The sequence below is a fragment of the Phodopus roborovskii genome, unplaced genomic scaffold (assembly GCF_943737965.1).
Source record: "Phodopus roborovskii unplaced genomic scaffold, PHOROB, whole genome shotgun sequence".
Lineage (NCBI taxonomy): Eukaryota > Metazoa > Chordata > Mammalia > Rodentia > Cricetidae > Phodopus > Phodopus roborovskii.
In genome coordinates this window covers 11,923,196-11,947,098 of record NW_026125506.1, presented here as the reverse complement: position 1 = coordinate 11,947,098, position 23,903 = coordinate 11,923,196, and the positions used below count along the sequence as shown (strand labels likewise).

At 43.5% G+C, this 23,903-nt stretch overlaps 1 protein-coding gene across 7 annotated transcripts in view; it reads left to right on the top strand.

Moving 5' to 3' along the window:
- Positions 1 to 871: 871 nt before the first annotated feature.
- Positions 872 to 23,903, top strand: part of Clip1 (CAP-Gly domain containing linker protein 1) — a 106,091-nt gene continuing 83,059 nt past the window's right edge. For all 7 annotated transcript variants that reach the window (XM_051176652.1, XM_051176651.1, XM_051176649.1 and 4 more), the window contains exon 1: positions 872 to 1,021. The gene's annotated coding sequence lies outside the window, so the exon portion shown is untranslated. The remainder of the gene's footprint in view (positions 1,022 to 23,903) is intronic.

Sequence of the window (23,903 nt, the reverse complement as noted above, 5' to 3'; positions counted from 1 at the left end):
CCTTCTACACCAAGGAGTCGCTGCAAAATCCTGGGCTTCCAACAGCTGCCAGGAACTGCAAAAACTTCTGGGGTTGTCATGGTCCATGGGAGCGAAATGCTGGCCGCCCTCTGGTTCTGCAGCCATGAGCCGGCTGCTGCAGCGTCCTCTCCAGTCCCTTTCAAAAGCTTTTTTCAAGGGGATCCCTAGTTGGGGAGGAGCTCGATGGGACATTAACCTGGGCTTCTGTCCAAACGACTGGGGCGAATAAAAGAGGCTTTTCTTTAAACTAACGGGCTGCAGTCCGGGGCTTGTCTCAAAGCATTTTTATTTATTTATTTATTTATTTATTTATTTATTTATTTATTTATTTATTTAAACCCCTCAGTGCTTTCCTGGAGAGCAGAGACGGTCCATCCCAAGTTTAGCCTGCACATGGGCATCTCTCTTCCAACTTGTAAACGGATTTCTCATCCCGCTCTGGGCGAGAAGGGGAGGCGAAAGAAATGAATCAATCTCAATCTCAATCTCTCTCTCTCTCTCTCTCTCACACACACACACACACACACACACACACACACACACACACACACACACACACACACACACTCCCCCCCCCTTCATCCCCAGCAGCACCCCACCCCATCCCAGCAGCCGGCTGTGGTCAGGTCGACGTGTAGCCATCCGGGGTGACTTGCAAATTCCGGGCACACTTTTGCTAGGAGGGCGGGAATAGCCTGAAATGCCGAGGCGCCCGCGGCTGCAGGCCTCTCGGTCGGTCCCGAGCATCTCGCTCGTCATCGCGGTGGACCGGGGAGGATTTCGGGGCGCGCAGACAAAGGGGCGGCGGGGAGCGGGCGAGCCGCAGCGGCTCGGGCGCTGGGAGGGGCGGCGCGGCGTCTTGTCCCGGCCCCGCGGCGGCGGCGCGTCACGTTCTCTTCCCCGCCCCGAGCCCAAGAGCCGGGGAGGCGGGAGGCGGCGGCCGCGGCGGCTGCTGCTGCTGCTGTGAGGCAGGTGGCGGAGGTCCGCGGCGTCCCAGGCGGTGAGCGAAGCGCGGGCCTGTTCCTTCTCTCTCTCTTCTTCCTCGCCGTCCCACCCTCCTCCCCGCTCCTTCCCGCCGCTGCGGTCCGGGGTTGGCTGGGAGGGAAGGCTCGCCGCCAGCTCCCGCCACGTACCCGGGCCGCGGCTGAGGAGACACGGGCGCACCCGTGCGGGTGGCGGGCGGTGAGGAGGCAGCGCCCGCGAGGACCCGGCTGGCTGCGAGCCGCGCGCGGCCGGCCCTGTCAGCCGCCGCCTGGGCCTTGCCTTCCTCCCGCCGCCTCAAGATGGAGCGTGGACTCCTCGCCCCTGCGCGGCCGCCTCGGGCGCCGCTCGCTCGCGCTCTCTCCCCCTCTGCCCGCGCGCGTCCTCTCCTCGGCTCCGGAGGCTGGGCCCGGGGCTCCGCGGACCGCTGTGCCCCTCGCGGAGGCCGCGGGTCCGGTTGGACCTGTTGCCCTGGACGCCGCCACTCCGTCAGCTGAGCCTTGCTCAGTCAGGCCGGGGACGCCGGGTGCCCGCGAGCCGGCATGGAGGGCGCCCTTGCCGGTGTCGCCTGAGCCGGGCCCGGGTCGGCCCGGCCTCGTCCCTGCTCGGCCCTGGGCTTTTGTTTTCCTTCAGACCCCTTGGACCTTGGGCTCTGAGGAGGTGGGAGGGCGACGTGGGGAGCCAGAGCTCTGAAATCACCGCTGCCGGGTAACCCGAACCTGCTCCCGCGGCCGGGGATTGGCGCGGGAGATAGATGACACTTGCTCGGGGGTGGGGGCGGGCGGGGGGAATTTAAAAGCAGAGCCTTCTGGTTTTCTCTCGAATTTGGAGATCTTGCGCTGTTAGGGAAAAAGTAAAAAAAAATAAAAAATACGGGGTTTTGATTCCGGAGTCCAGCCCTGAAACCCCGCAGCCTCTCCACTTAGCGTGGCTTTCCCATCTGGCAGGAACCGCGCACCACCCCCTTCCTCCCTGCCCAGCCCCACCTCTCGGGTATGAAGAAATGACACGTTAAGTCTGTAATCGGTGTGGATACCTGTTTTTAGGAAGAACTTGGGCACCAATTACTTTTTTTGTTTGTTCGTATTAAAGGAGCGTGGAGATGATTCTGTAATTTCCTCCTTTTCTTTTGTGTGTGTGTTCCTGTGTGTGTGAGACTGTGTGTCTCTGTAATCTCTGTGACTGTGGGGTGTGTGTGTGTGTGTGTGTGTGTGTGTGTGTGTGTGTGTGTGTGTGTGAGTGATTTCAGCAGCTTGGCCTCTTCCCTTTTCCTCTTCTAGGCCAGGACTGTGCCTGGCTGCTTGGGGTTGTGTAAGTATTTATGCCGTGACTGGCTGCTGCAATCTCATGATTCCGATCCTAGGATGATATTATTATTATTATTATTATTATTATTATTATTATTATTATTATTATTTTATTATTATTATTATTACTCTTATTAGTGGCTCCCAATCAGGAGAGCAGTGTTTGGCTTCTAGGCAAGAATCCTCAGGTATGTGGCTCTTCAGCCTCGGGGGCATTTCTTCTTCCAGAAATAATAACAATTAACATTTATGGAGGACTTCCTACGGCCAGGCTCTGGGCAAGTTAGATAGGGTATTTAATCTCGTGTAATCCACCCAACCTAGGGAGGTAGTTGTCAGCCTCATTTTACCGAGAGGGCGTTGAAAGGTCAGAGTCATAGCCATTGAGTGTTGTTGTCCGGAGTTGTACTTCAGTCTGCCTAGTAATTTTGTCTGAACAGTGAATCGGTGGCAAAAAAGCAAGGTTGGACATTGTATTAAAGCCAAGGAGGTGGTGAGTGTTCGTCTGAGAGTTAAGCACCTTGTTGAGGAACAGAGAAAGCCATTCGGCTTCCTACTTTGTCATTGTTGAGCACAAACAAGCAAGCCAACCTGGTACTTTAAGGATATAAACGTCCAGGAGTTTAATCGTTTCTAAAAATTAGTTTTATGCACGTTATATATTTAGTGTGTGTGCTTGTGTCTGTATGTGGGTGGGTACCTGTGTACCATAACAAGCTTGTGGAGGTCAGAAGCCAGATAACTGTGGGAGCAGAGTCTTTCCTTCTGCCATGTAAATCCAGTGAATCAAGGTCTGTCCTATGGTGTAGTCCCAGTAGATCAAACTCAGACTGTCAGATCCGGATGCAAGCACCTTTTCCTGATGAAGCCATCTTTCTAGCTCTGGAGGTTTAATATTTTTATTATTTATTATTTTTACCCAGTTTCTCATATTAACTTTATTACATGACCCATTATGTGTGTGGATTAACTCAGTAATGTTTGATTCCTTTTTTTTTCCATTAACAACCATGTTTGGGATTGAACTGAGGGCATGCTAGGCAAGCACTGTGCCACATCTCCAATGTGACTTTTTAACTTTTTAATTAATTTAATTTTAATGATTTATTTTTACTTTATGTGTATGAGTATTTGCTTGAATGTAAGTGCACTGTGTGTCTGCCAGGTGTTAGAGGAGGCCAAGGAGGATGTTGGATCCCCTATAACTGGAGTTACAGATGGTTGTGAGCTACCATTTGGGTTCTGGCAATTAAACCCAAGTCCTTTGCAAGAGGATTAAGCACTTTTAACCTTTGAGATATCTTTCTGTCCCTGTTTAATTGTAGGTATGCACACTCTCGTGTGCGTGCACACACATACACACTGCCCAGGAAGGCCAGATGAGAGCTGCAGTTACAAGTAGTTGTCAGCCACCCAATATGGGTGTTAAGAACCCAGCTCAGATCCTCTGCAAGAACAGCACTTGCTCTTAACTGCTAAGGCATCTCTGCAGCACCCTCTTTTCTAAGATATATTTATTTGTATTTGTAAGAGTGTTTGCCTGCATGTTTTATGTGCGTCCCTGGAATTATGGGTGTTTGTGAGCTGTCATGTGAATGCTGGGAAACAAACCTGGATTCTCTGCAACAGCAATAGGTGCTTAACTGACTCTCCAGCTTCTTGGCTCTTTGTCTAAGTGCTGTCTGTTGGGTTTGAAATCCAGAGGGTTGTGTGAAAGGGATAAGTTGGTCTTCTTGTATCACCATACAAGGTAGGAACTTTTAAGACTTTATGTTGACTTTCTGGGGTTCTTCATTTTTATTTATAAATAGATTTGTTTCTTTTAGAATTTACCTACCAAAGGCAAGGGGCTTTCCTCCCCCTGCCCCTCACATTTGGAATCCTCTACAGAATTTTACCATTTTTGTGCTCAAAATGTTTGAAATTATGTGATTCATAAAATGTAAGACTGGCTTTGTAGATGTCAGAGCTAAAGAAAGAAAGAAAGAAAGAAAGAAAGAAAGAAAAAAAAAAAAAAAAACCAAGTGATCGTAGTAAAGACACAAGGAGATTGCTTAATATTTGTTGGCATTAAAAAGCCAGTTGACCTATAATTCCCAGCAGGAATTAAAGGCATGCATCATAATGGTAGTGCATGCCTTTAATTCTTGAGCTTGTGAGGCAGAGGCAGGCAGATCTTTGTGTGTTTGAAGCCAGCCTGGACTACAGAGCAAGTTCTAGGCCAGCCAAGGATACACAGTGAAATCTTGTCTCCAAAAACTCTAAAAACAGATAAAAAAGCCAACTGGGATTAGCAAAATAGTTTGGAAGGTAGTAAAGATGCTTGCCCTTAAATCTGATTCATAGGAGACTCCTGGAAAGCTGTCTTTTGACCTCATACACATATATACGACATGAATTAACTGTAATTTAAATAACTAAAGGCAACTGTCTATGAAGTGTTAGATGACTGGTCCTGAATTTAGAGATCCACCTGCCTCTGCCTCCTAAGTGCTGGGATTAAAGATATGTGCCATCACTACCAGGCTCCATACTTGTCTTAAAAAAAAAAAATGGGATGTTATATGTTGCCTCTGATCAGCTATAGTTCACCATCCTCCCACCTTAATCTCTGCAGTAGTTGGGATTATAGGCACTGACTACCATGCCCAGCTTTCTGTTGTGATCAAGGTTGAATTAAAAATAGGGAGAATTTAAAGTCTGGCTCAAAAGTCTCATAGTTAACGAAAGCAGAGCAAGAACTGAGCCCTAGTTATTTTAATAAATGAACAAAATACTTGGGAAATAGAGCAGTCAAGTCAGTGGATGCTCAAAAGTTGGCTAGCCAGGTACTTGATATACAGATTTGACCCCCTCCACACCTTTCTATTGAGTATGTACTTTTTAAATATAATTTATTTTATGTGCATTAGTGTGAGGGTGTCAGATCCCCTGTGTTGTAATTTATTTAAAAATGCTGTGAAGAAAAGCCATACCATGCAACAAGGTTCCACTAGGTTTATTTGAAGAGGAGAGAGAAGGGGCAGAGACCATTCTCTGGGGACAAAGGTGTCAGAAGAGGAGAGAGAGGGAAAGGGAGAAAGAGAAAGAGAGAGACTGGAGGTAGGCAGGCCCATCTTTTAAAAGGGAATGTAGTGACCGCACAGGAGGTGCAGTTAGTGGCTGTAGCTGAGGACATATCCTGAGTTCTGGAGGAGCAGCCAGTGCTCTTAACCACTGAGACATCTCTCCAGCCCCAAATATATACTTTGATACTTTCCTATTAACATGAAAAAGCCTGTGTATGAATTTTTGCCTGCATGTATGTCTGTGTACATTGATGCTGTTCTTGTGGAGGCCAGAGGAGGCAGTTAGATCTCCTGGAATTGGAGTCACAGATGGTTTAAGTCTCCGTATAGATGCTGGGAATTGAATCTCTATCTTCTGGAAGAACCACCAGTGCTTTTAGCCATTGAGCCATCTCCAGTTTATACTTAGCTATTTTTGTACATCAACCAGGATCTTTGTTTAACCCAGGAAGGGGTCTATGCCATGACATCTGCATATGCTCTCTTCCCCAGTTGTACTTTTGGCAGCACAGCCCTGCTTTTTAGTCTTAAAGGTTTCATGGTTCCCTTGAAAAACAAAAACAGCAAGCCAGGTTGTGGTGTGGCACCCCTTTAATCCCAGTACTTGGGAGGCTTAGGCAGGCCGATCTGTGTGAGTTCGAGGCCAGCCTGGTCTACAGGGCGAGTTCTAGGACAGGTTCCAAAGCTACACAGAGAAACCTTGTCTCAAAAAACCAAAAATAAATATGCAAATACATAAAATAAAAAAGAAAACAACAACAAAACGAGAAAAAAAGGTTTCATGGTTCACTTTCTGTTTCTTTTTTGAGGGGCAGTTTGTGTGTGGGGGTGTCACAGTTTACAAGACAGGATTTTTCTATGTAGTCCTGGCTGTCCTGGAACTTACTCTGTAGACCAGGCTGGCCTCAAACTCAAGCAATTCATCTGCCTCTGCCTCCCAAGTACTGAAATTCAAGGCATGTGCTGCCACTGCCTGGTTGGTTTAAATCTAGTTTAACATAAACTTTTATGTAAGTATTTTCAATCTTTTTTTGTTGTTGTTTTTGTTTTTTGAGACAGGGTTTCTCTGTGGCTTTGGAGGCTGTCCTGGAACTAGCCCTTGTAGAGCAGGCTGGTCTCGAACTCACAGAGATCCGCCTGCCTCTGCCTCCTGAGTGCTGGGATTAAAGATGTGTGCTACCAATGCACGGTTGTATTTTCAATCTTAATTGGAAAACAGTGTCTGTAATATTCTGTATATAATTTTTTTAGACAGCTGTTTAAGGAGGCTTTAAATTATTACAGCATCTTATAGATTTTTAATAAACATAGGGCATGTTTCCCATATAGGTGGAACTCAAGAATCTATCTGCTTTAGATCAGCATTTGTTTTAAGGGAATGTTGGCTGATGGTACAGGAATTTTAGGAAGAGTGACCTCTTCAGATTGTATTGAGGGTACAGAAGGAGCTTCTCCCACTCCATTTTTTTTTTAATAGGTTGGCAGATTGTACTTAACCAACCTTGAATTTGGCTAGGACATCTGGGTTAATATCCTGGACCTGGCATGAGGTACCAAGGAATCTTGGCCACAGTCAGTGAAGAGGTTTTTTTTTTCCCCCTTAAATCTCCATCTGGCACTTCTAGGACAGATTCCATTAGCACTAACTCAATGGGTGGGTCTGTTTTTTGACTGTCTGTTTATTGTGGTCCAGCAACAACATCTTAAAAGTATTTTTTTGCAAAGTCCTTGAAAAGAGCAAATAGTCCCGTTACAGAATCTCTGTGGAAGCCTATCTGGCATCTTAGTCCCTGGGGAAGCCTGTGTTTTCGTCTATGTGTTGTGTGTCTTCTCAGGAATCTTCATGAGACTAAGGGAGACATTTTGCTTCCTTAAATTTTATGTAATCATATGGCTCAGTGTGCTTCCAACTTGAATTATGTGGTTTGGTGTTTATATTCTCCCTTGCTTACTTATATCTAAGTTTGGATTAAATCCCAGTTGAAGAGTCTGCCCATTTTTTGACACTTGGAAGTGGCAAGTCCTTGATTGTCAATGCTATTTTTGAAGCCAAGGGCCTAAGGATCCAGATGTTCAGGATGTGCAAATCATATGGAATTTGGGTTTGATGTATACCAGAAAGGCAACTCTGATTAGTTTTTTCATTCCTGACTGTACAGATTATTTTTATTTCATTTTATTTTACGTGTGTGTGTGTGTGTGTGTGTGTGTGTGTGTGTGTGTGTGTGTGTGTGTGTGTGTAGGTCAGAGGATAGGTAGGTTAGTTATCTCACTGCTGCTGTGATAAAACATCAGGACCAAATCAGCTTAGAGAAGAGAGTTTATTTGGGTTTGTGGTTCCAGGGGGAGAGTCTATACTGGCAGAGGAGGCATGGCAGCAGGGGGTAGGAGCAGAAAGCTGAGAGATTACATTTTCACCTGCAAGCATGAAACAGAAAGTCTGGAAGTGGGTGAAGCTGTGAACTCTCAAAGCCCACGCCTGGTGATGCTGTTCTACCTCCTCAGACAGCATCACCTGGGACCAAGTGTTCAAATACCTGAGCCACTGCGACACAGTCATTCAAACCACAGAGAGGACAGTAAAGGGGAGTCCATTCTTGCCTTTCACCATGTGGTTTCCAGGGTTGGAACTAGAGTGACTAGGCTTGGCAGCATAGTGCTCTTGTCCACTGAGCCATTTTTCTGGTCCTACTCATTCTTTAACTCATGTAGAACCTTGAAATATTTGGGCCCTCTCTTTCCCCTTTCAGGAAAAACAGGTGATAGTAAGGATATTTTCCTAGAGATCTTTTCTTTTCTTTTTTTGAGACAATTTCGTTGTGTAGCCCTGGCTGTCCTGGAACTCACTCTGTAAACCATGCTGTCCTTGAACTCATGGAGATCCACCTGCCTCTGTCTCCCAAGTGCTGGGACTAAAGGGGTGAGCTACCACCATCTGTCTGCTGTTGATATTTAAAAAATAAACAAATTTCTGGAGCCAAGGGTATCTTTGAACTAGTGATGTGCTGCTGCTGCTGTGGTCTGGAGTCCTAGGTATGTGCTACTATGACTGCAAACTCCAGGGCTGTTATTTTGTAGAAGACTATACAAACCTTTGGAGCCCAGTTCTTTCATGTATAAGTTGTGGACAACAGTTGCTTAGTATCGGTCATGTACTTTAAGTGGATCAATGGGTGTAAACTCAGTAAAGACTCTTCTTCCACCCTTCAGCCCCTTTCAACTAGCAGTATTATCCTGCCATTTAAATTGTACTGGAAGACACTGAGGTTTCTTGGTTTGGGAAATTAAACCTTTCTTTCTGCCATGTTTACAAAGTTAATTTTGAGTAGGAGTGACTTGAGTGATTGAAAGGGCATGTTTTAATGAGCAGCTGTCATTGGGGAACTTGTGATTTACAAGGACTTAAATGTTCCGAATGGAAAAGCAACTTGTGCTCCCCTGTCAGAACTTGTGCCTTGCCAGCTTTCAGGCCCTTTGTATACTCCCTAGTTTTCTTTCTCAAGGTTTAATTAAAGGTGGAGTTTTCGTTCTAAGGTCTGGTAGAACTTGTTGTGTGTCTGCATTGCAGATTAGCTACATATGATGGTGACCAACACTGAAGTTGGCACTTAAAATCCAAATGAAAGCAGCAATTCTGTGTTTCCCCGATGGCATCTAGGCTGACTGCTGGAGACAGTGGTGGATTTGTGCGTGCATTTAATAGACTGATGGCTTCTTTTGACATCATCATCTGCAGTATCATCAATATGGAAATGTTTTTTTCATTTGCTCTCAAGACCCACAGCAGCTATTATAGTTGTACATTTGCAGAGCAAAAACAAAAGCTTTCACGGAGGGGAGCACAAACCCCAAATAATGAGGGAGGTCTCGTCTGTGTACTTTTCTTCCTGTGAACAGTTGGTGTGCTTTTGCCGTCAGTGTCAGCCATGTGCTCTGTGAAGGAACAGCAGCACTGCACCCTCTTTTATTCCTCTGTGAGGACTGGAAGGAAGACAATTCAATACGCCTGAAATGACTTCATCTCTCTGTGTACTTAACAGATCAGAAACTTGTTTGCCAGCGTGCTTTTGGGTCAGGAGTCTATCTAGAGATTGGCGTTTAAGTCATAGACTGTTAAGTAATAAGAATTTGTTTCCTCAGTGGTAAAGTCAGTTCCTTGAACTAGATTGCTAAGGTCTCTTTGAGTCTAAAATTTTATGTTGCTATATTAAGCATCTTATTCCCATTTACACATTAGTATAATTGACTGCTGCGGACCTTAAGTTCTGGGAGATATAACCAAAGCTAGTAATCTTAGTTTGCTTTAAGATCTGTTTCTAAGCAGAGATATATATCAGAACTACAGAATCACTGGGAATTTTGCAGAATATTGCATAAATGAACAGAATAGCTCAAATTATTTAGCTTTCTGGGTTTATTTTTTCACATTCTTTTGCAGAAGGAAGAATTTTGGGAGGCTGTTTTTGTGTATGTAAGTCATAAAGAACAGTAGTCTTCATTCCACTGAGCCAAGCAGATATTCATATTCTCAGGCAGTTGCATCAGAGCTTAGAGTTCCTCCTTAAAAAAAGCGTTGTCTAATGTCCTAGTCCTCTGCTAGGGCTGGTTGCATTTTTTCTCTGTCTCTGCCTCTTTCCCCTCCCTTTAAAAAAACCACTCTGAGTACAACTTGTACTCCATACTGTGTCATACAGCCTAAGTTTTAAAACCATATAATTTTCAAGTATGACTTAATTTTTCAGAGAATTATGTCTACTTCTGACTTTTCTGGAAAAAATGCTACAAACCTTTCTATTTACTGTCAGTGTCTTATTGTAGGATTCTCTCAAACCAACACTTAATGCTGACAGGTTGATTTTATAAATTGCTCTGTAAGGGCTTGATTGGTAGAAGCAGTAAGTAAGATTCCCTTGTAACACCTTTTGAATTAAGGAGCCAATTAATTTTCTGATTCTCACTGGCTTCTTTTGGCCCTGGAGTGTCTAAACAGGTTTCTTCACAGTGATCATTTTAATAGTGACTACTTTGTTTACTGTCATCTTTTGTTCCTTATGCTTGTTAGAGAGAAGTAGCTTGCTTTTTCATCTTGTTCATTTTAAGGCTGCTGGGTCTGTATGTTTAACTATTTGTTGGTTCTGTGTCAGCTTGTGCTACATAAGACCCAGTCTCAATAAATTAAACCACTGGCTGGGGAGATTGCTCAGTGGGTAAGAGCACTTGTTTTGCAAGCATCAAGAGCTGAGTTGAAATACATAGTACACATATTAAAAAATCAGACACACTGAACAGGCCTGTGATCCATCATTGGGGGTGGAGAAAGGTGAATTCCAAGAGCTAGTTGGCCGGCTATCCTACCTTAAATAGCAAACTTCTGTTCAGTGAGAGACAATGTCCTACGGGAGTATGTAAGAGAGCAGTAGACAAAGACTTTTTTTTTTTTTTTGAAGCAGGGTTTCTCTGTCCTGACTGTTCTGGAACTCACTTTGTAGACCAGGCTGGTTTCGAACTCACTGAACTCCAAATGCCTCTGCCTCCCAAACCCTGTGATTAAAGGTGTGCACCACCACTTAGTGACAGGGATATTTGATGTTCTTTTCTGGCTTCTCTGTACCCACATAAGTATACTACAGATACATAACATACAAACACACTCATGTTAATTTTTTTTTTTTAAAGCTGGCTGCCAGGCATGGAAATGGCTCAGCCAATAATGCACTTACTGCATAAGCATAAGGATCTGAGCTTGAGTTTGGATAACCAGGATTGAAGTAAAAAAAATCTAGGTGTGAGGCCAGGTGTGATGGGGCACACCTTTAATCCCAGTACTTGGGAGACAGAGGCAGGTGGATCTCTATGATTCCAGGCCAGTCTCTTCTGTATAGTTCCAGGACAGCCAGGGCTACATAGAGAGACCCTGTTTCAAAACAAACAAACAGACAAATCCAGGCATGGTGGCACCTACCTGCTGTATTTCCAGTGATGGGGCATTGGAGACAGAGAATCCCTGGGGATTGCTGGTGAGCTAGTCTAGCCAAATTAGTGAGCTCTAGGTAGAATGAGAGATCCCGTCTCAAAAAATAAGATGGGGAGCAAGGCCCAGTGAGATTGTTCAGCAAGTAAAGATGTTGACCTGAGTTTTATCTTGAACCCATACAAAGATGAAAGGAGAGAACCAACTTCACAAAATTGTCCTCAGACCTCCACATGCTTGTCCCTCCCCTCCCTAGTAAAAATAAGTTAAAATTAGGGCCAGGCAGTGGTGGCTCATGCCTTTGATCCCAGCACTCAGGAGGCAGATGGATATCTGTGAATTCAAGGCCAGCCTGATCTACAGAGAGAGAGTCCCAGGACAGGTTCCAAAGCTATGGAGAAACCCTGTCTTGAAAAACCAAAAAAAAAAAAAAAAAAAAAAAAAAAAAAAAAAAAAAACACCCAGAAAATAAGTTGTAAAAACAAAACAAAATAACTTCTTTCCTTTGCTTAAAAAATATTTTGCTTGTATGTATGTGTACCATGTGCATGCCTGGTGCTCACAGAAGCCAGAAGAAGGTGTTAGATTCCCAGAAACTGGAGTTACAGATAGTTGTAAGCTACCATGAGAAGGCTAGGAATTGAACCTGAATCCTGTAGAAAAGCAGCCAGTACCTACTCCCCACCCACATTGTTTTTTTTGTTTTGTTTTGTTTTCAGACAGGGTTTCTCTGGGTCACAGCCACAGCTCTGATTGTCCTGGAACTCACTCTGTAGACCAGACTGGCCTTGCACTCACAGAGATCTGCTTGCCTCAGCTTCCCAGAGTGCTGGGATTAAAGATGTGCACCACCACACCACCACCACCACCACCACCTCCCCGAAAAATTTAAAAGTTATCTTATGTCTCTTGTCTTACCCTCCCAGGTGCTGGGATTACAAGCATTGGTCACTGTGCTTGGTTTATTTATCACTTTTGAGCTAGACTAAGATATTGTGTATATGAAGTTTTTCTCAGTTTTATTCTGTATAGGATTTTTTTAGGTTGTTTGTGGTTACCTTTTGGCTCATCTGCATGTTTAGGAAGTTTATTTCAGGATTTCTTGGTATTCTTTTCTTTCACTTTTTTGACAGTTATTGCATTACATAGCCTGGCTTGGAACTCACTAGCCTCAGGCTCTCAGTCTTGTCAGCTTTATGTCATGGGTCTGGGAGGGGCTCTTGAGACCTTATCTATCCAGGAGGGTTAGTAGTAACTGGGGAAGGGGTGATTCATGAGAGACATTCTCTTCAGTGGTGTATGGACTTACCAGGTGCTCCTGTGCCTGCCCATGGGCTTTAACTCTTAACCCTTTAATCCCTGGCCCTAGTGAAACTCATTGGAACACACACACACACACACACACACACACACACACACACACACACACGAATGTATGACATGAAAGTAGAAGGTGGACTAGTAGTAGAAGGATGGAGGTGAGTGCGTGTGATCAAAATACATTATATGGGGTTTGGCAACATGGCTGAGAGGGTGAAGGCATTTGTCATTAAACCTCACCACCTCAGTTCAGTCCTCCAGATCTGCATGGTGGAAGGAAAGAACCAACCTTCTTCTTCTTCTTTTTTTTTTTTTTTTTTTTTTTTTCCAAAGAGGGTTTCTCTGTAGTTTTAGAGCCTATTCTGGAACTTGCCTCAACTCACAGAACCAACTTTTGCAAACTGTTTTCTGACCTCCATACATGTGCATAAGTGCAGGGGGGAAAAGGTGCAATCTATATACAATTAGCATTTTTCTCATTCTACTTCTCTGAAATCAACTGTGTATTTTATGTTTACAACACATCCCAATTTGGACTTGCTGTGTTTAAAATGCTCAAAAGACTCATGTGGGCCCTGGAGTTCATGGCTAATCTAGTTGTCATAACAAGACCATCTCAAAACAAAACAAAATACATAAAGGACAGAGGACATACAGAATATATATCTAAGGCCAAAAGTAAGATAGTTATGTTGTCATCAGATCAGTGGCACCACTGCCAATCAATGACCCAAGACCCCGGGTGTGCAGCATTCATCTTTCCCATTCTATATGAGGGAAAGGGCAAAGAAATGTAAAACTCTGGAATTTAGCTGGGCAGTGGTGGCACATGCCTTTAATCCCAACACTCAGGAGGCAGAGGCAGACGGATCACTGTGAGTTGGAGATCAGCCTGCTCTACAAGAGCTAGTTCCAGGACAGGCTCCAAAGCCACAGAGAAACCCTGTCTCAAAAAACCAAAAATTAAAAAAAAAAAAGAAGAAGAAGAAGAAGAAGAAAAAAAGACAGAAAGAAAAAGAAAAAAGAAAAACACAACAAACAAAAAACCTGAATAATTGAATTGTTCTTAGGATAAAAAGAGGAAAGCTGGTACTCAGAGTAAGAGGATCTTTAAAGTCCTTGTTTGATGGGTGATTTGTAATGTAGAAGGAAACCCTGGAGGAAGCACAAAGCACTGCCCAGGAAAACTGATAGCTCAGCACTAAGAGTTTGAAAACACATCCACAAAAAACTCAAAGCAAAGACAGAGTGAATTACAAATGAAAGATTTATGAAGTGTGTCTCAAGATGCAAGGAAGAAACTCATGAGTTTGCAGAATTCAGGCAACCGGGGCAGGAGGCAGGATGTCAAGTTCAGAAAGAGGAGTGAGCACAATCCTCCTGAAGCAGTATTAGATCAACTTCTGTCTCTCCACTCAAGAAGCCTGGAAGAGTCAAGGAATGTGCTAATGGTCAGGCGGTGGTGGCACACACCTTTGGTCCCTGCCTTTGTATTAACAACAGAAGACAGCAACAAAAGGAATGTGCTAATAAAAATGTGTAGAGCCCAAAGTGGTGGCACATGCCCAATTTGAGGCCAGCCTAGTCTGAGTATGAGGCAGTGTCTCAAGAAAAGAAAAGAAATTTAAAGGCGGCAGAAGAAACTGCAGAAGAAAAAGAAAAGTGAAGAATGTGGCCAAAGACCTATTACTCATTTCTTACTAATATGCTTCCTTACTGCCCCTAACTCTCATAGACTGCCTTGACTTTGAAATAGTCTGTTAGCTATCATTTAAAATAAATGGAAGACCCAGCCCCTGGGTACAACACCCGTAAGAGGCTAAGACAAAAATGGTGAGTTCAAGACTAGCTTACATAGGCCAGCATGGGTTACAATGAAAATTATAACCCTTGAGGCTACTGAACTTGTGAATGAAGACAGAATTCTCCCTGGCATGCTAGGCCGAGAAGCCAAATGACATAACAGTGTGAATGGCCACTGTCACAATTACATTTTTGTGGCCCAGGGAGCCAAACCACAAGATACAGAGAGAACAGGGTCTGGGGGAAGTAGAGTAGAGAGGGATCTCAGTCATTGAGAACCATAATGGGTAACAGCAAGCCACCTTAGGCCGTCATTTATTCTGACCTCTCAGAAGCTTGCCCCTGCAACAAGGGAAAGTGTGTGATGTCACCCAACACAAATAGAGTACAGGTCACAAAAGGGCCACTGTTTCAAACCAATGTAATAACCAATGGAGAAGTGATGCTGGGCTCTAAAGAATAAAATCTCAAATTTGGGCAGGATGGTCTTGATGGGATAGAGAGATCACAAATTTCCATTCCTGTTTAAAAAAATTATTTTTAAAGGATTAGTTATTGTAGTTTATATATATGAGTGTTTTGCCTGAATGTATATGTATGTGTACTACATGCAAGCCTGGTACCTGCAGAAGTCAGAAGAGGGAGTTGGAGCCCCTGAAACTGGACTTCTATGGTTGTGAGCCATCTTGTGAATGTTGGGAACCAAACCTGGGTCCTCTGCAAGAACAGCAAGTGCTCTTAACCGTGGAGTCATCTCTCCAGCCCTCCCTGTTATTTAACTCTCTATTTCTAGCAGAGCATTCCAAAACTCAGTAATTAAAAAAAAAAAAAAAAAAAAGAATTAAGCTGGGCATGATGGTATATGCCTGTAGTCCCAACATTTAGGAAGTAGAAATAGGATTATGAACTTGAAAGATATTTTTATTAGCTGTGATGGTCTGAGTAAGAATGACTCTCATAGGCTCATATGTTGGAATATTTGTTCCCAACTGTTTGGGAAGGATTAGGAGATGTGGCCTTGTTGGAGAAGGTATGCCACTTGAGGACAGGCTCTGGCATTTCAAAAGGTTGAGTCATTCCTGATCTCTCCCCCACCACCCCGCAATTGTGGTTCAAGATGTAAGCTGCATGCCTTTGCTTGGCCATCATGAATGCTACCCTTCTGAAACCAAAAGCTCCAAATTAAATACTTTCTTTTATAAGTTGCCTTGGTAATGGTATCTTTATCACAGCAATAGCAAAGTAACCAAAGACATTAACATATACTGACTATACATAATAATGAGTTTCATTGTGATTTTTTCATGTATGCATATAGTTTTTTTCCACCTCAAGACAGGGTTTCTCTGTATTGCTTTGGAGGCTGTCATGAAGCTTGCTCTGTAGACCAGGGTGGCCTCCAACTCACAGAGATCCTTCTGCCTCTGCCTCCCAAGTGCTGTGATTAAAGGCCTGCACCACCAACACCTGGCTGCATATAGTATTTTTAATACTTACTTTTTTATTGGGGAAGGGTGGGAATGTCTAAGTGTTATTTATTTTTTCCTTCTATCATATGGGTCCTGGGGATTAAACAAGTTGGCAAGTGCTTTTATATTCTCTGAGCCCATCTTGTTGGTTGTAAGGAGTAAGGTTTTTCCTTCCGCCGCGCCAGCCCCAAATAACACACAGAGACTCTGTATTAGATATAATGCTGTTGGCCAGGTACTAGTTTCTTATCGGCTAGCTCTGTCTTAAGTATTAACCCATTTTTGTTAATCTACATTTTTCCACGTGGTCTTACCAGAGAGCCGGCTGCCGTCCTGCTCTCTCCAGACTCTCCATTTGATTCCTCCTTACTACTTCCTTGAATCCTCCTTGTCTCCTAGTCCCTCCTATCTTCCTTTCCTATTGGCCAACAGTGCTTTATTCATTAACCAGTATGAGAAACATATATACAGACATCTCCCATCAGTTGGTCCTTGATTATATTTTGAAATAGTAGCTTAGATATATCGAGCTAAAGTTTAATTTTACTTTTTTTGTTTTGCAGTTTTGGCTGTCTTGGAATTCACTAGGTAGAACAGCTAGCCTTGAATTCACAGAGATCTGCCTGTAGATCACCATGCCTGGCCATGTTTTGTTTTAATTTAAATAATTTGGTTACTAGAAAATCCAGAATTACTTATTTGTCTTGCAACATATTCCTGATGGACAGTGGTAATCTAGAAAGTACAGCAGTGTCAACAGATGTAATTATCCAATTTAAGACTTTCAGCCAGTTCAAATAGCATTCATGAGAGGTAGTAATTGAATAGTTTGCTCATAGCTTCCTTGGCCTAGTTTTAAAAAGAGCCTCCAGAGTTGGGAAAATAATGCCATCATCTTCATCAGTGGCTCATGAGGTAAGATATAGTTCTACTTGGTGCTTTAATTGAAAATTGTATCATTTGGCATTATTTTATGGGTTCTTGTTTTGATGTTGAGTCAGTTGTATACTTTTTAAAAATTAGTTGTAGATCAGATACTCGTATAGATTTACTTAGAAGCAGGACAAGCCAGATCTCTCTGGCCATGAGGAACTTAGTCACTGAATGAAATGCAGACTGGGAATGTGGTTTTCTGAGCACTGCCCATTAGCTCAGAAAAGGGAGAGGTAGGCTAGAGAGTTGTTAGAAGAGACAGTTGCTGTAGGCTTGTGCTTCTTCGTATTTTCACTTCGTTTTTTAGTTTTTTCTCTACATAGCTCTGGCTGTCCTGGACCTTACTACATAGGCTGTGCTGGCCTTGAACTCACAGAGATCAGTGTCTGCCTCTGCCTCTGGAGTGCTGTGATTAGAGGTCTGTGCCACTACACCTGGCATTTTTTATTTTTATTTTTTAATGCTTTGTGGCAGGGGTGGGAACTCATGTATGTGCACATGAGCTCAGGTGATTGCAGAGGCTAGAGGCACCAGATCCCCTAGAGCTAAAGCTACAAGCATGGGTGCAGGAAATTGACTTCAAGTCTTCTGCAGTATGCACTCTTAAATTAGCCCTTTTGTCCTTCAGTCATCTCTCCAGTCCCTTCTGTTCTTTTAGAGTAAATCCTGTGATCACCCAAAAGCCTTTGCATGGCAGCAGAGGGTGGATGGGGTGTGTAAAGGATCCTATATGGGAGACATAACCCTGCATTTCTCATCCATGGGCCACAAGCTCTCTTCAGCTAGGAAGTGAGATGGTTAAGTTGGCCCCAGGCAGACCTATGCACTTGTTGACTGGGCATTGATAGCCTGCTCTGAAACTGAAATACTGACCTTTGTTATTCACTCAGGAGCTAAAGAAACTGTGCCAGTGCCTTTCAATTTTGTCTTTCCAATATGAGCGAACAAAACTGAAAGAAGAAAAGCAAATGGAGTAAGCTGCCCTTTTTCTGTGAGATGCAAGGCTTTTGGAAAGCGACCCAGTGCTCTCAGTGTTTTCCGTGGCCATGGCCCAGAAGCTCAGGTTACATTGCCTCTTCTGTATTGGGGGCTGGGGACAGCAAATGACACAGCATAAGCATGTAACCACACTTACATAACCATGACTTAGGGGACAAAATTGAGCTGTGAATGAACTGCCCAGGACTAAGGAGACGGTATTAGAATAAGGCCTGACTGACAGTCATCAGCCAGATTCTCTCCAGCTAGACTCTATCACCCTCAGAGCCTCAGCTCATGCTAGCATGATTTAGGACGGAATCTTCAGAGTGCAGCTGACTCCAGGTAAGGGGCTGACCCTTTTCTGCTGTTTGCTCACAGCTGTCCAGCTGAGCTCAGGTTGAGATTTGCTCATCTACACTGGCCTGATTCTGGAAACTTAGTTTTAAAACCCCTTTCCTGGCAGGGAAAATTCATTGCAAATTCTTTAACTGTCCTTTGCTTCCTTCCCACCAGAAGCCTCAGGTTTAGACTAAAACAGTGTTTTCAGTTTACAGATGGGAAGAGTAGCCTTCGAAGTACCTGAGCCGAACGAACTGTAGAGTGTGGTTTGATCAGGGCAGTTCACCGATGCACGAGAGTGCCAGGAACTACAGCATGACCGAGTGATCTTATCACTGCTGATGGCAGAGTAGTTTTACTTTGGCGAAGACAGAGCCAAAATCACTTTCCTTTCACTTTTGAATCCTTTCTCTTACTGGGCTTTGGAATTTAAGCCATTGGTAGAACCCCAAAAGGATGAAATTAGAAATGAATATTAATTGATTAGTAGCTTCAGGTTATAAATGGGAGTACTGAGGTCTGGTAAGGATTAGATAAATTATTTGTTTGGTTAGCTGAGACAAACCACACATCTCATTTCCCAATCCAGCTTCTTGTATTCTATTTTCCTGAGTCAAGATTTTGGGTTTTTGTTTTTTGTTTTTGGACCAGGCCTTCAGATAACCCAGGCTGGCCTTGAACTCCCGATCCTCCTATTTTATAGCCCCTGGGATTACACGTATGAGCCATACAAGCCTGCTTTGAGGCATGACTTTTTTGTTGTTGTTGTTGTTTCATTTGTTTGTTTGGTTTTTGTTTCCTTTTTGATTTTTCTGAGTCAGGGTTTCTCCGTACATAGCTGTCTGTCTGTACCATGCTGTCCTGAAACTAAGATCCATCTGCCTGCCTCTGCCTCCCGAGTGCTGGGATTAAAGTCTTGTGCCACCACCCTTGGCCAGGCATGGCATTTTAAAAAGTAGAGTTTGGGACTGAGTTTGGTCCAGCATTTACCTAGCATGCTCAAGGCCTTGTCCGATCCCCAGCACTGGTGTGGTGGTGTATGCCTGTAATCCGAACACTCTGGAGACTAAGGCAGGAGGACTGCTGTGCATTCAAGGCTAGTCTGGACAAAAGAAAGGCCGTTACAAAAGAAAGGTGGTTCTTTTGGGTGTGCCTGGAGAGATGGCTCTGAAGTTAAGGGCACTTGTTGCTCTTGTAGAGGACCTGGGTTCAATTCCCAGCACCCACATGGCTGCCTATAACAATGTCTAACTCTGGTCCCAGGGAATCTGACATGCTTTTCTAACCCTAACCCCCTTGGGCACCAAATGTGCACATGATGTATATACATACATGCAGGCAAAATACCACGTGTAAAAAATGATAACTCTAAAAAAAAAAAAAATTAAAGTCAAGAAAAGGGAAGTTTTCCCCTGCCTTTGCCTTCTGAGTGCTGGGATCAAAGGAATGCACCATCACTGGCACACTGGCAGGCTTTTTTTTTTTTTTTTTTTTTCTTAATTTGAGTATAAGTTACTTCATTTTTGTTTGGGGAACTGTTTATTGTGATGAAGTGTATATTTCTTAAGCCTTTTCAATGGTGGCAAGTCACAGAGAGTGGTGGAGGTTGATTTTACTAAAAAATACCTCACATAATAAGACCTTTTAATCATGGAAAATTTCAGACACAGGAAAGTAGAATATCGCCATCGCCCGACTTGAGCAGAGAGTAACCCATTATCGTCGTGTTGGTCACCAAAGCTGCATGGCTTCTTTTCACACCCATCTTACTCTTGCCAGTAAAATGTCTTCTTGCTTTACTGAACATAGAGTTTAGTAAACTCCTCTTTTTTTTTTCTATTTTGATTTTTTTTTTTTTTTTTTAAAGACAGGGTCTCACTATGTATCTTAGCCTGGCCTTGAACTTACTCTATGGTAGAGGATGACCTGGAACCTCTGGTTCTCTTGACTCTGCCCCCTTCCCTTCAGAGTGCTGGAATCCCAGGCGTGTGCTTCCACGCTGGCTTATGTGGTACTTCACGTGTAGTTGGCAAAGTCTGTGCACTGAGCTCCGGTCCCAGTCAGGACAGGGACATTTATTAGACGGGAAACTGGAGAGTAGCCGTTCAGAGAAGCGAGTCACTGCCATCCCCCTGCTCTGCCATCTCCACCAGGCTGCACTAGTCTGTCTCACGCCACTGGGACGGAGACTAGAGACTGTGGTGCATGTGGTCTAGGGCCTAGAAATGGCACATTCCTCTCATGCTTCTTTAGTTCTGTTGGCTGGAAGTGCCATCTGAATCCAGGACGAAGGAGAAGGTGAAATAGGACTTGTGAATGGACAGGCCAGGTGCTTGCTAGCTCACAGCATGCCCACTGATCACACTTTGTCTTGAGTCCTGTCCTGGATAGAAAGAACAAGACAGGGAGCCAGCAAGATGGCTCAGTGGGCAGGGGCACTTGCTCCCAAGCCTGACTTCAGTTCAATTTCTGGTGCAAGGAATGTGAAAACTGACTCCCACAGTTTGCACTCTGATGTCCACTGTGGGGTGAGAGAGAGAGTGTGTGTGTGTGTATATGTGTGTGTGTGTGTGTGTATGAGTGACACAAATAAATTTAATGAGAACTAAAAACAAAACAAAACTGAGTAGAATAGTTTTCATTTTTTTTGGGTCAGAAATCATTAGATTTTTTTTTAAATTCCTGCCTTTGAAGTTCATTTTATCTGCTTATTTATTCACTCATTTATTTGTTGAAACAGGGTTTCTCTGTATATCCCTGACTGTCCTAGAAATCACTCTGTAAATCAGGCTGGCCTTGAACTTAGAGATCTGCCTGTCTGCTTCCTGAATGCTGGGACTAAAGGCTGGTGCCATCAGTCCTGGCCTTTTTTTTTTTTTTTTTTTTAAATCCTGCCAACTCTGGGAATTGAATCTAGGGCCTCACATGCTAGACATACTCTCTACTATTGAGCTGTATTTCCACCCCACCTATTTATTAAATATGAGGTCCCAAATCCACAGAGTAAAAACTACCAATAATTATATAGAAATTATTATTAATCCTTTGTTAGAGTTCCTTCCAATTAAGAAATTTTAGAAATAACAAAAAGAGTGCTTATTGGTTAAGAATACTTGTTCTTTCAGAGGACCTGGGTTTGGTTCCGGGCATCCACATGGTGGTTCACAGCTATCCCTAACTTTTGTTCCAGGGAATCTGACATTGTCTTCTCACCTCCATGGGCTCTAAGCACATGGTGCATGTGGTGCACATACATACATACATACATACATACATACATACATACATACCTTCATACATACATGCAGGCAGGCAAAATACTTATAAGTAAACAAATCTAAAAGAAAAAATAGTAAGTGGAGCATGGTAGTGCCCACCTGTAATTCCAGTAACACAAGAGATGGAGGTGGAAGGGTTAGAGCTTTAAGGTCATTCTTAGGTACACAGGAAGTTTGAAGCCAGCCTGGAGGCCTTTTAAAAGAAAGATTTTTATTTTAATGAGCGTTTTACCTGCATGCATATGCCTGTGCACCCACTACATGTGTGCAGTGACTACAGAGGCCAGAAGAAGGTGTTGAATCCCCTGCAACTGGAGTTAAAGATGGCTATGAAGCTATATGTAGGTGCTGGGAATTGAACCTGGGTCCTCCGGAAAAGATGCCGATGCCAGTGCTATTGAGCCATGTCTTCAGCCGAGAAGTGAGGAGAGGAAGAAGGAGAGAGAAGGAGAGAGGGAGAGGAGGGGTGGGGAGAGGGAGAGAGGAAAAGGAAAAACCAAACTGACATTTTTAGGCCTGGGAGATTTAGCTCAGCAGTAGTGTTTGCCTGTTATACAAGAGTCCTAGGTTTGCTCCTCTGTGTTGCCAGAGTAAAAGAAATAATGAAATGTGAATAGGATGTATGTAGCGGTTCATGACTCTAATTTCAGGACTCTGGAAGGAGGGTGGTGCTTTTGAAGACAGCATAGGTTATAAAATAGAGTAGTAGATGAGACGGTTAGAAAAAAATAAGATAAAACAAAAAGAGATATATATTACCTTTATTTTGTATCAGGTTTTAAGCTCTAAGCAAGCAGCTGGCTATTTTGCCCTTTTCCAGTGAGATATGATATCCCAGCAGGAACTTCTGGCATTTTAAAAATGAACTTTTAATGGAGGAGGAAGTGGATTTGGGGGGGCAGGAAGAGGGGGAGTCAGAGGAAGGATTGAGAGAAGAGGGAGAAGAAACTGCAGTTGAGATGTAAAATAAACTAATTTTAAAAATGAACCTGTTCCACATTTTAGTCTTTACTCCACTTGCTGTAAACAATAAATATTAGGCCTGTGGCTTTTCAGTCTACCAGAGTGGCAGGGAAAGGGCAGCAGTTATTTTAATCTTGTGATATACTTCCTACTCAATTTTCGGAATTCTTCATTGTAGCCTAATTTTCTAGGACAAAAAAAGAAAACAGTGTTTGTAGCTGAACCAAAATAACAGTGTGCAAACTGGAAGACTGTGTCTGTGTTACTGGTGTTGAGCTCTGTGTGTGTGTGTGTGTGTGTGTGCGTGCGCACACGTGTGTGCGTGTGTGCATCCACACTTGAGTGCTCACCTGTGTTGTTTTTGCCATTCAGCAGAAGAAGGTGCTGCTGTCTGGGGAGAGGAGGGTCTTGACACAAAGTACATACACTTTGGGCATCAGCTCCAGGTTCAGGAATATGGAACCTTCTCTTTTTTTTCTTCTTTAAAGTGGTGATGCTGGAGAGGCAGACAAACATCAGAATTCCCATTTGTGAGGTCACCAGTGTGACCTCATAGTCAGATAGTTCAAAATGTTTCTTAGCTTCTAGGAGGATGTTAGCTGAGGCCTGACCCGATTCCATAGACACCATGAGGTACCAATCTGTCCTCTATTAGTTGATTTGGGTTGAATTTCCTACAGTTCTATAGATGAAAAGTAGACACTGATGTCTCTGTTTTTTTTATGTTTATGTACTCAAATTACACAGTTTGAAGAATTATATAACAGTAAGAAAATCATTGTGGCTATCGTTGGCAGAAGGGCAAAAAGTAGAAACCTCAGAAGACGAACAAGAGTGTGCTTTTATTCTGCGTGGCTATACAGGCTGTCAGTGCTCTGTTATGTAATTTGCCATCACATTTCACTGCAAATAGACATAATATTTTTAGTTCTGTGAAAATACGTCTTTAACATCAGCAATAACAATTTGGAATGGTTAGACCTATTTTTCGGGAATATAAATAACTTATGACCTACAGACTTATGTCAGACACATGACAATTGAGGAAGAAGCTGTCAGCATTGGTTTTGATTATTGTCTTAACAGGTGGAGCAGTAAGAACCAGTGTGTGTTCATGCACGTACCTGCAAGGTAGTCTCTGAAGGGTAACAGGATTTTCTTAGTCTTACCTTGACTTTTCAGGTTAGCCTCAAAATTGTGACATTCCTTCCCCAGTGCTGGGAATTCTTTTTGTTTGTTTTTTGAGACAGGGTTTCTCCGTGTAGTCCTGGATGTCCTGGAACTAACTCTGTAGACCAGGCTGGCCTGGAACTCACAGAGATCCACCTGCCTCTGCCTCCCAAATGTTGGATAGGGACCTTGAATTCTTGAAACTAGATCATTGTGGCTTGCTGAACATGGGCACCATTCTCATGGTTGAAGCATCCTCTGGACCAGTGGTTCTCAACCTGTTGGTCTTGACCCCTCCC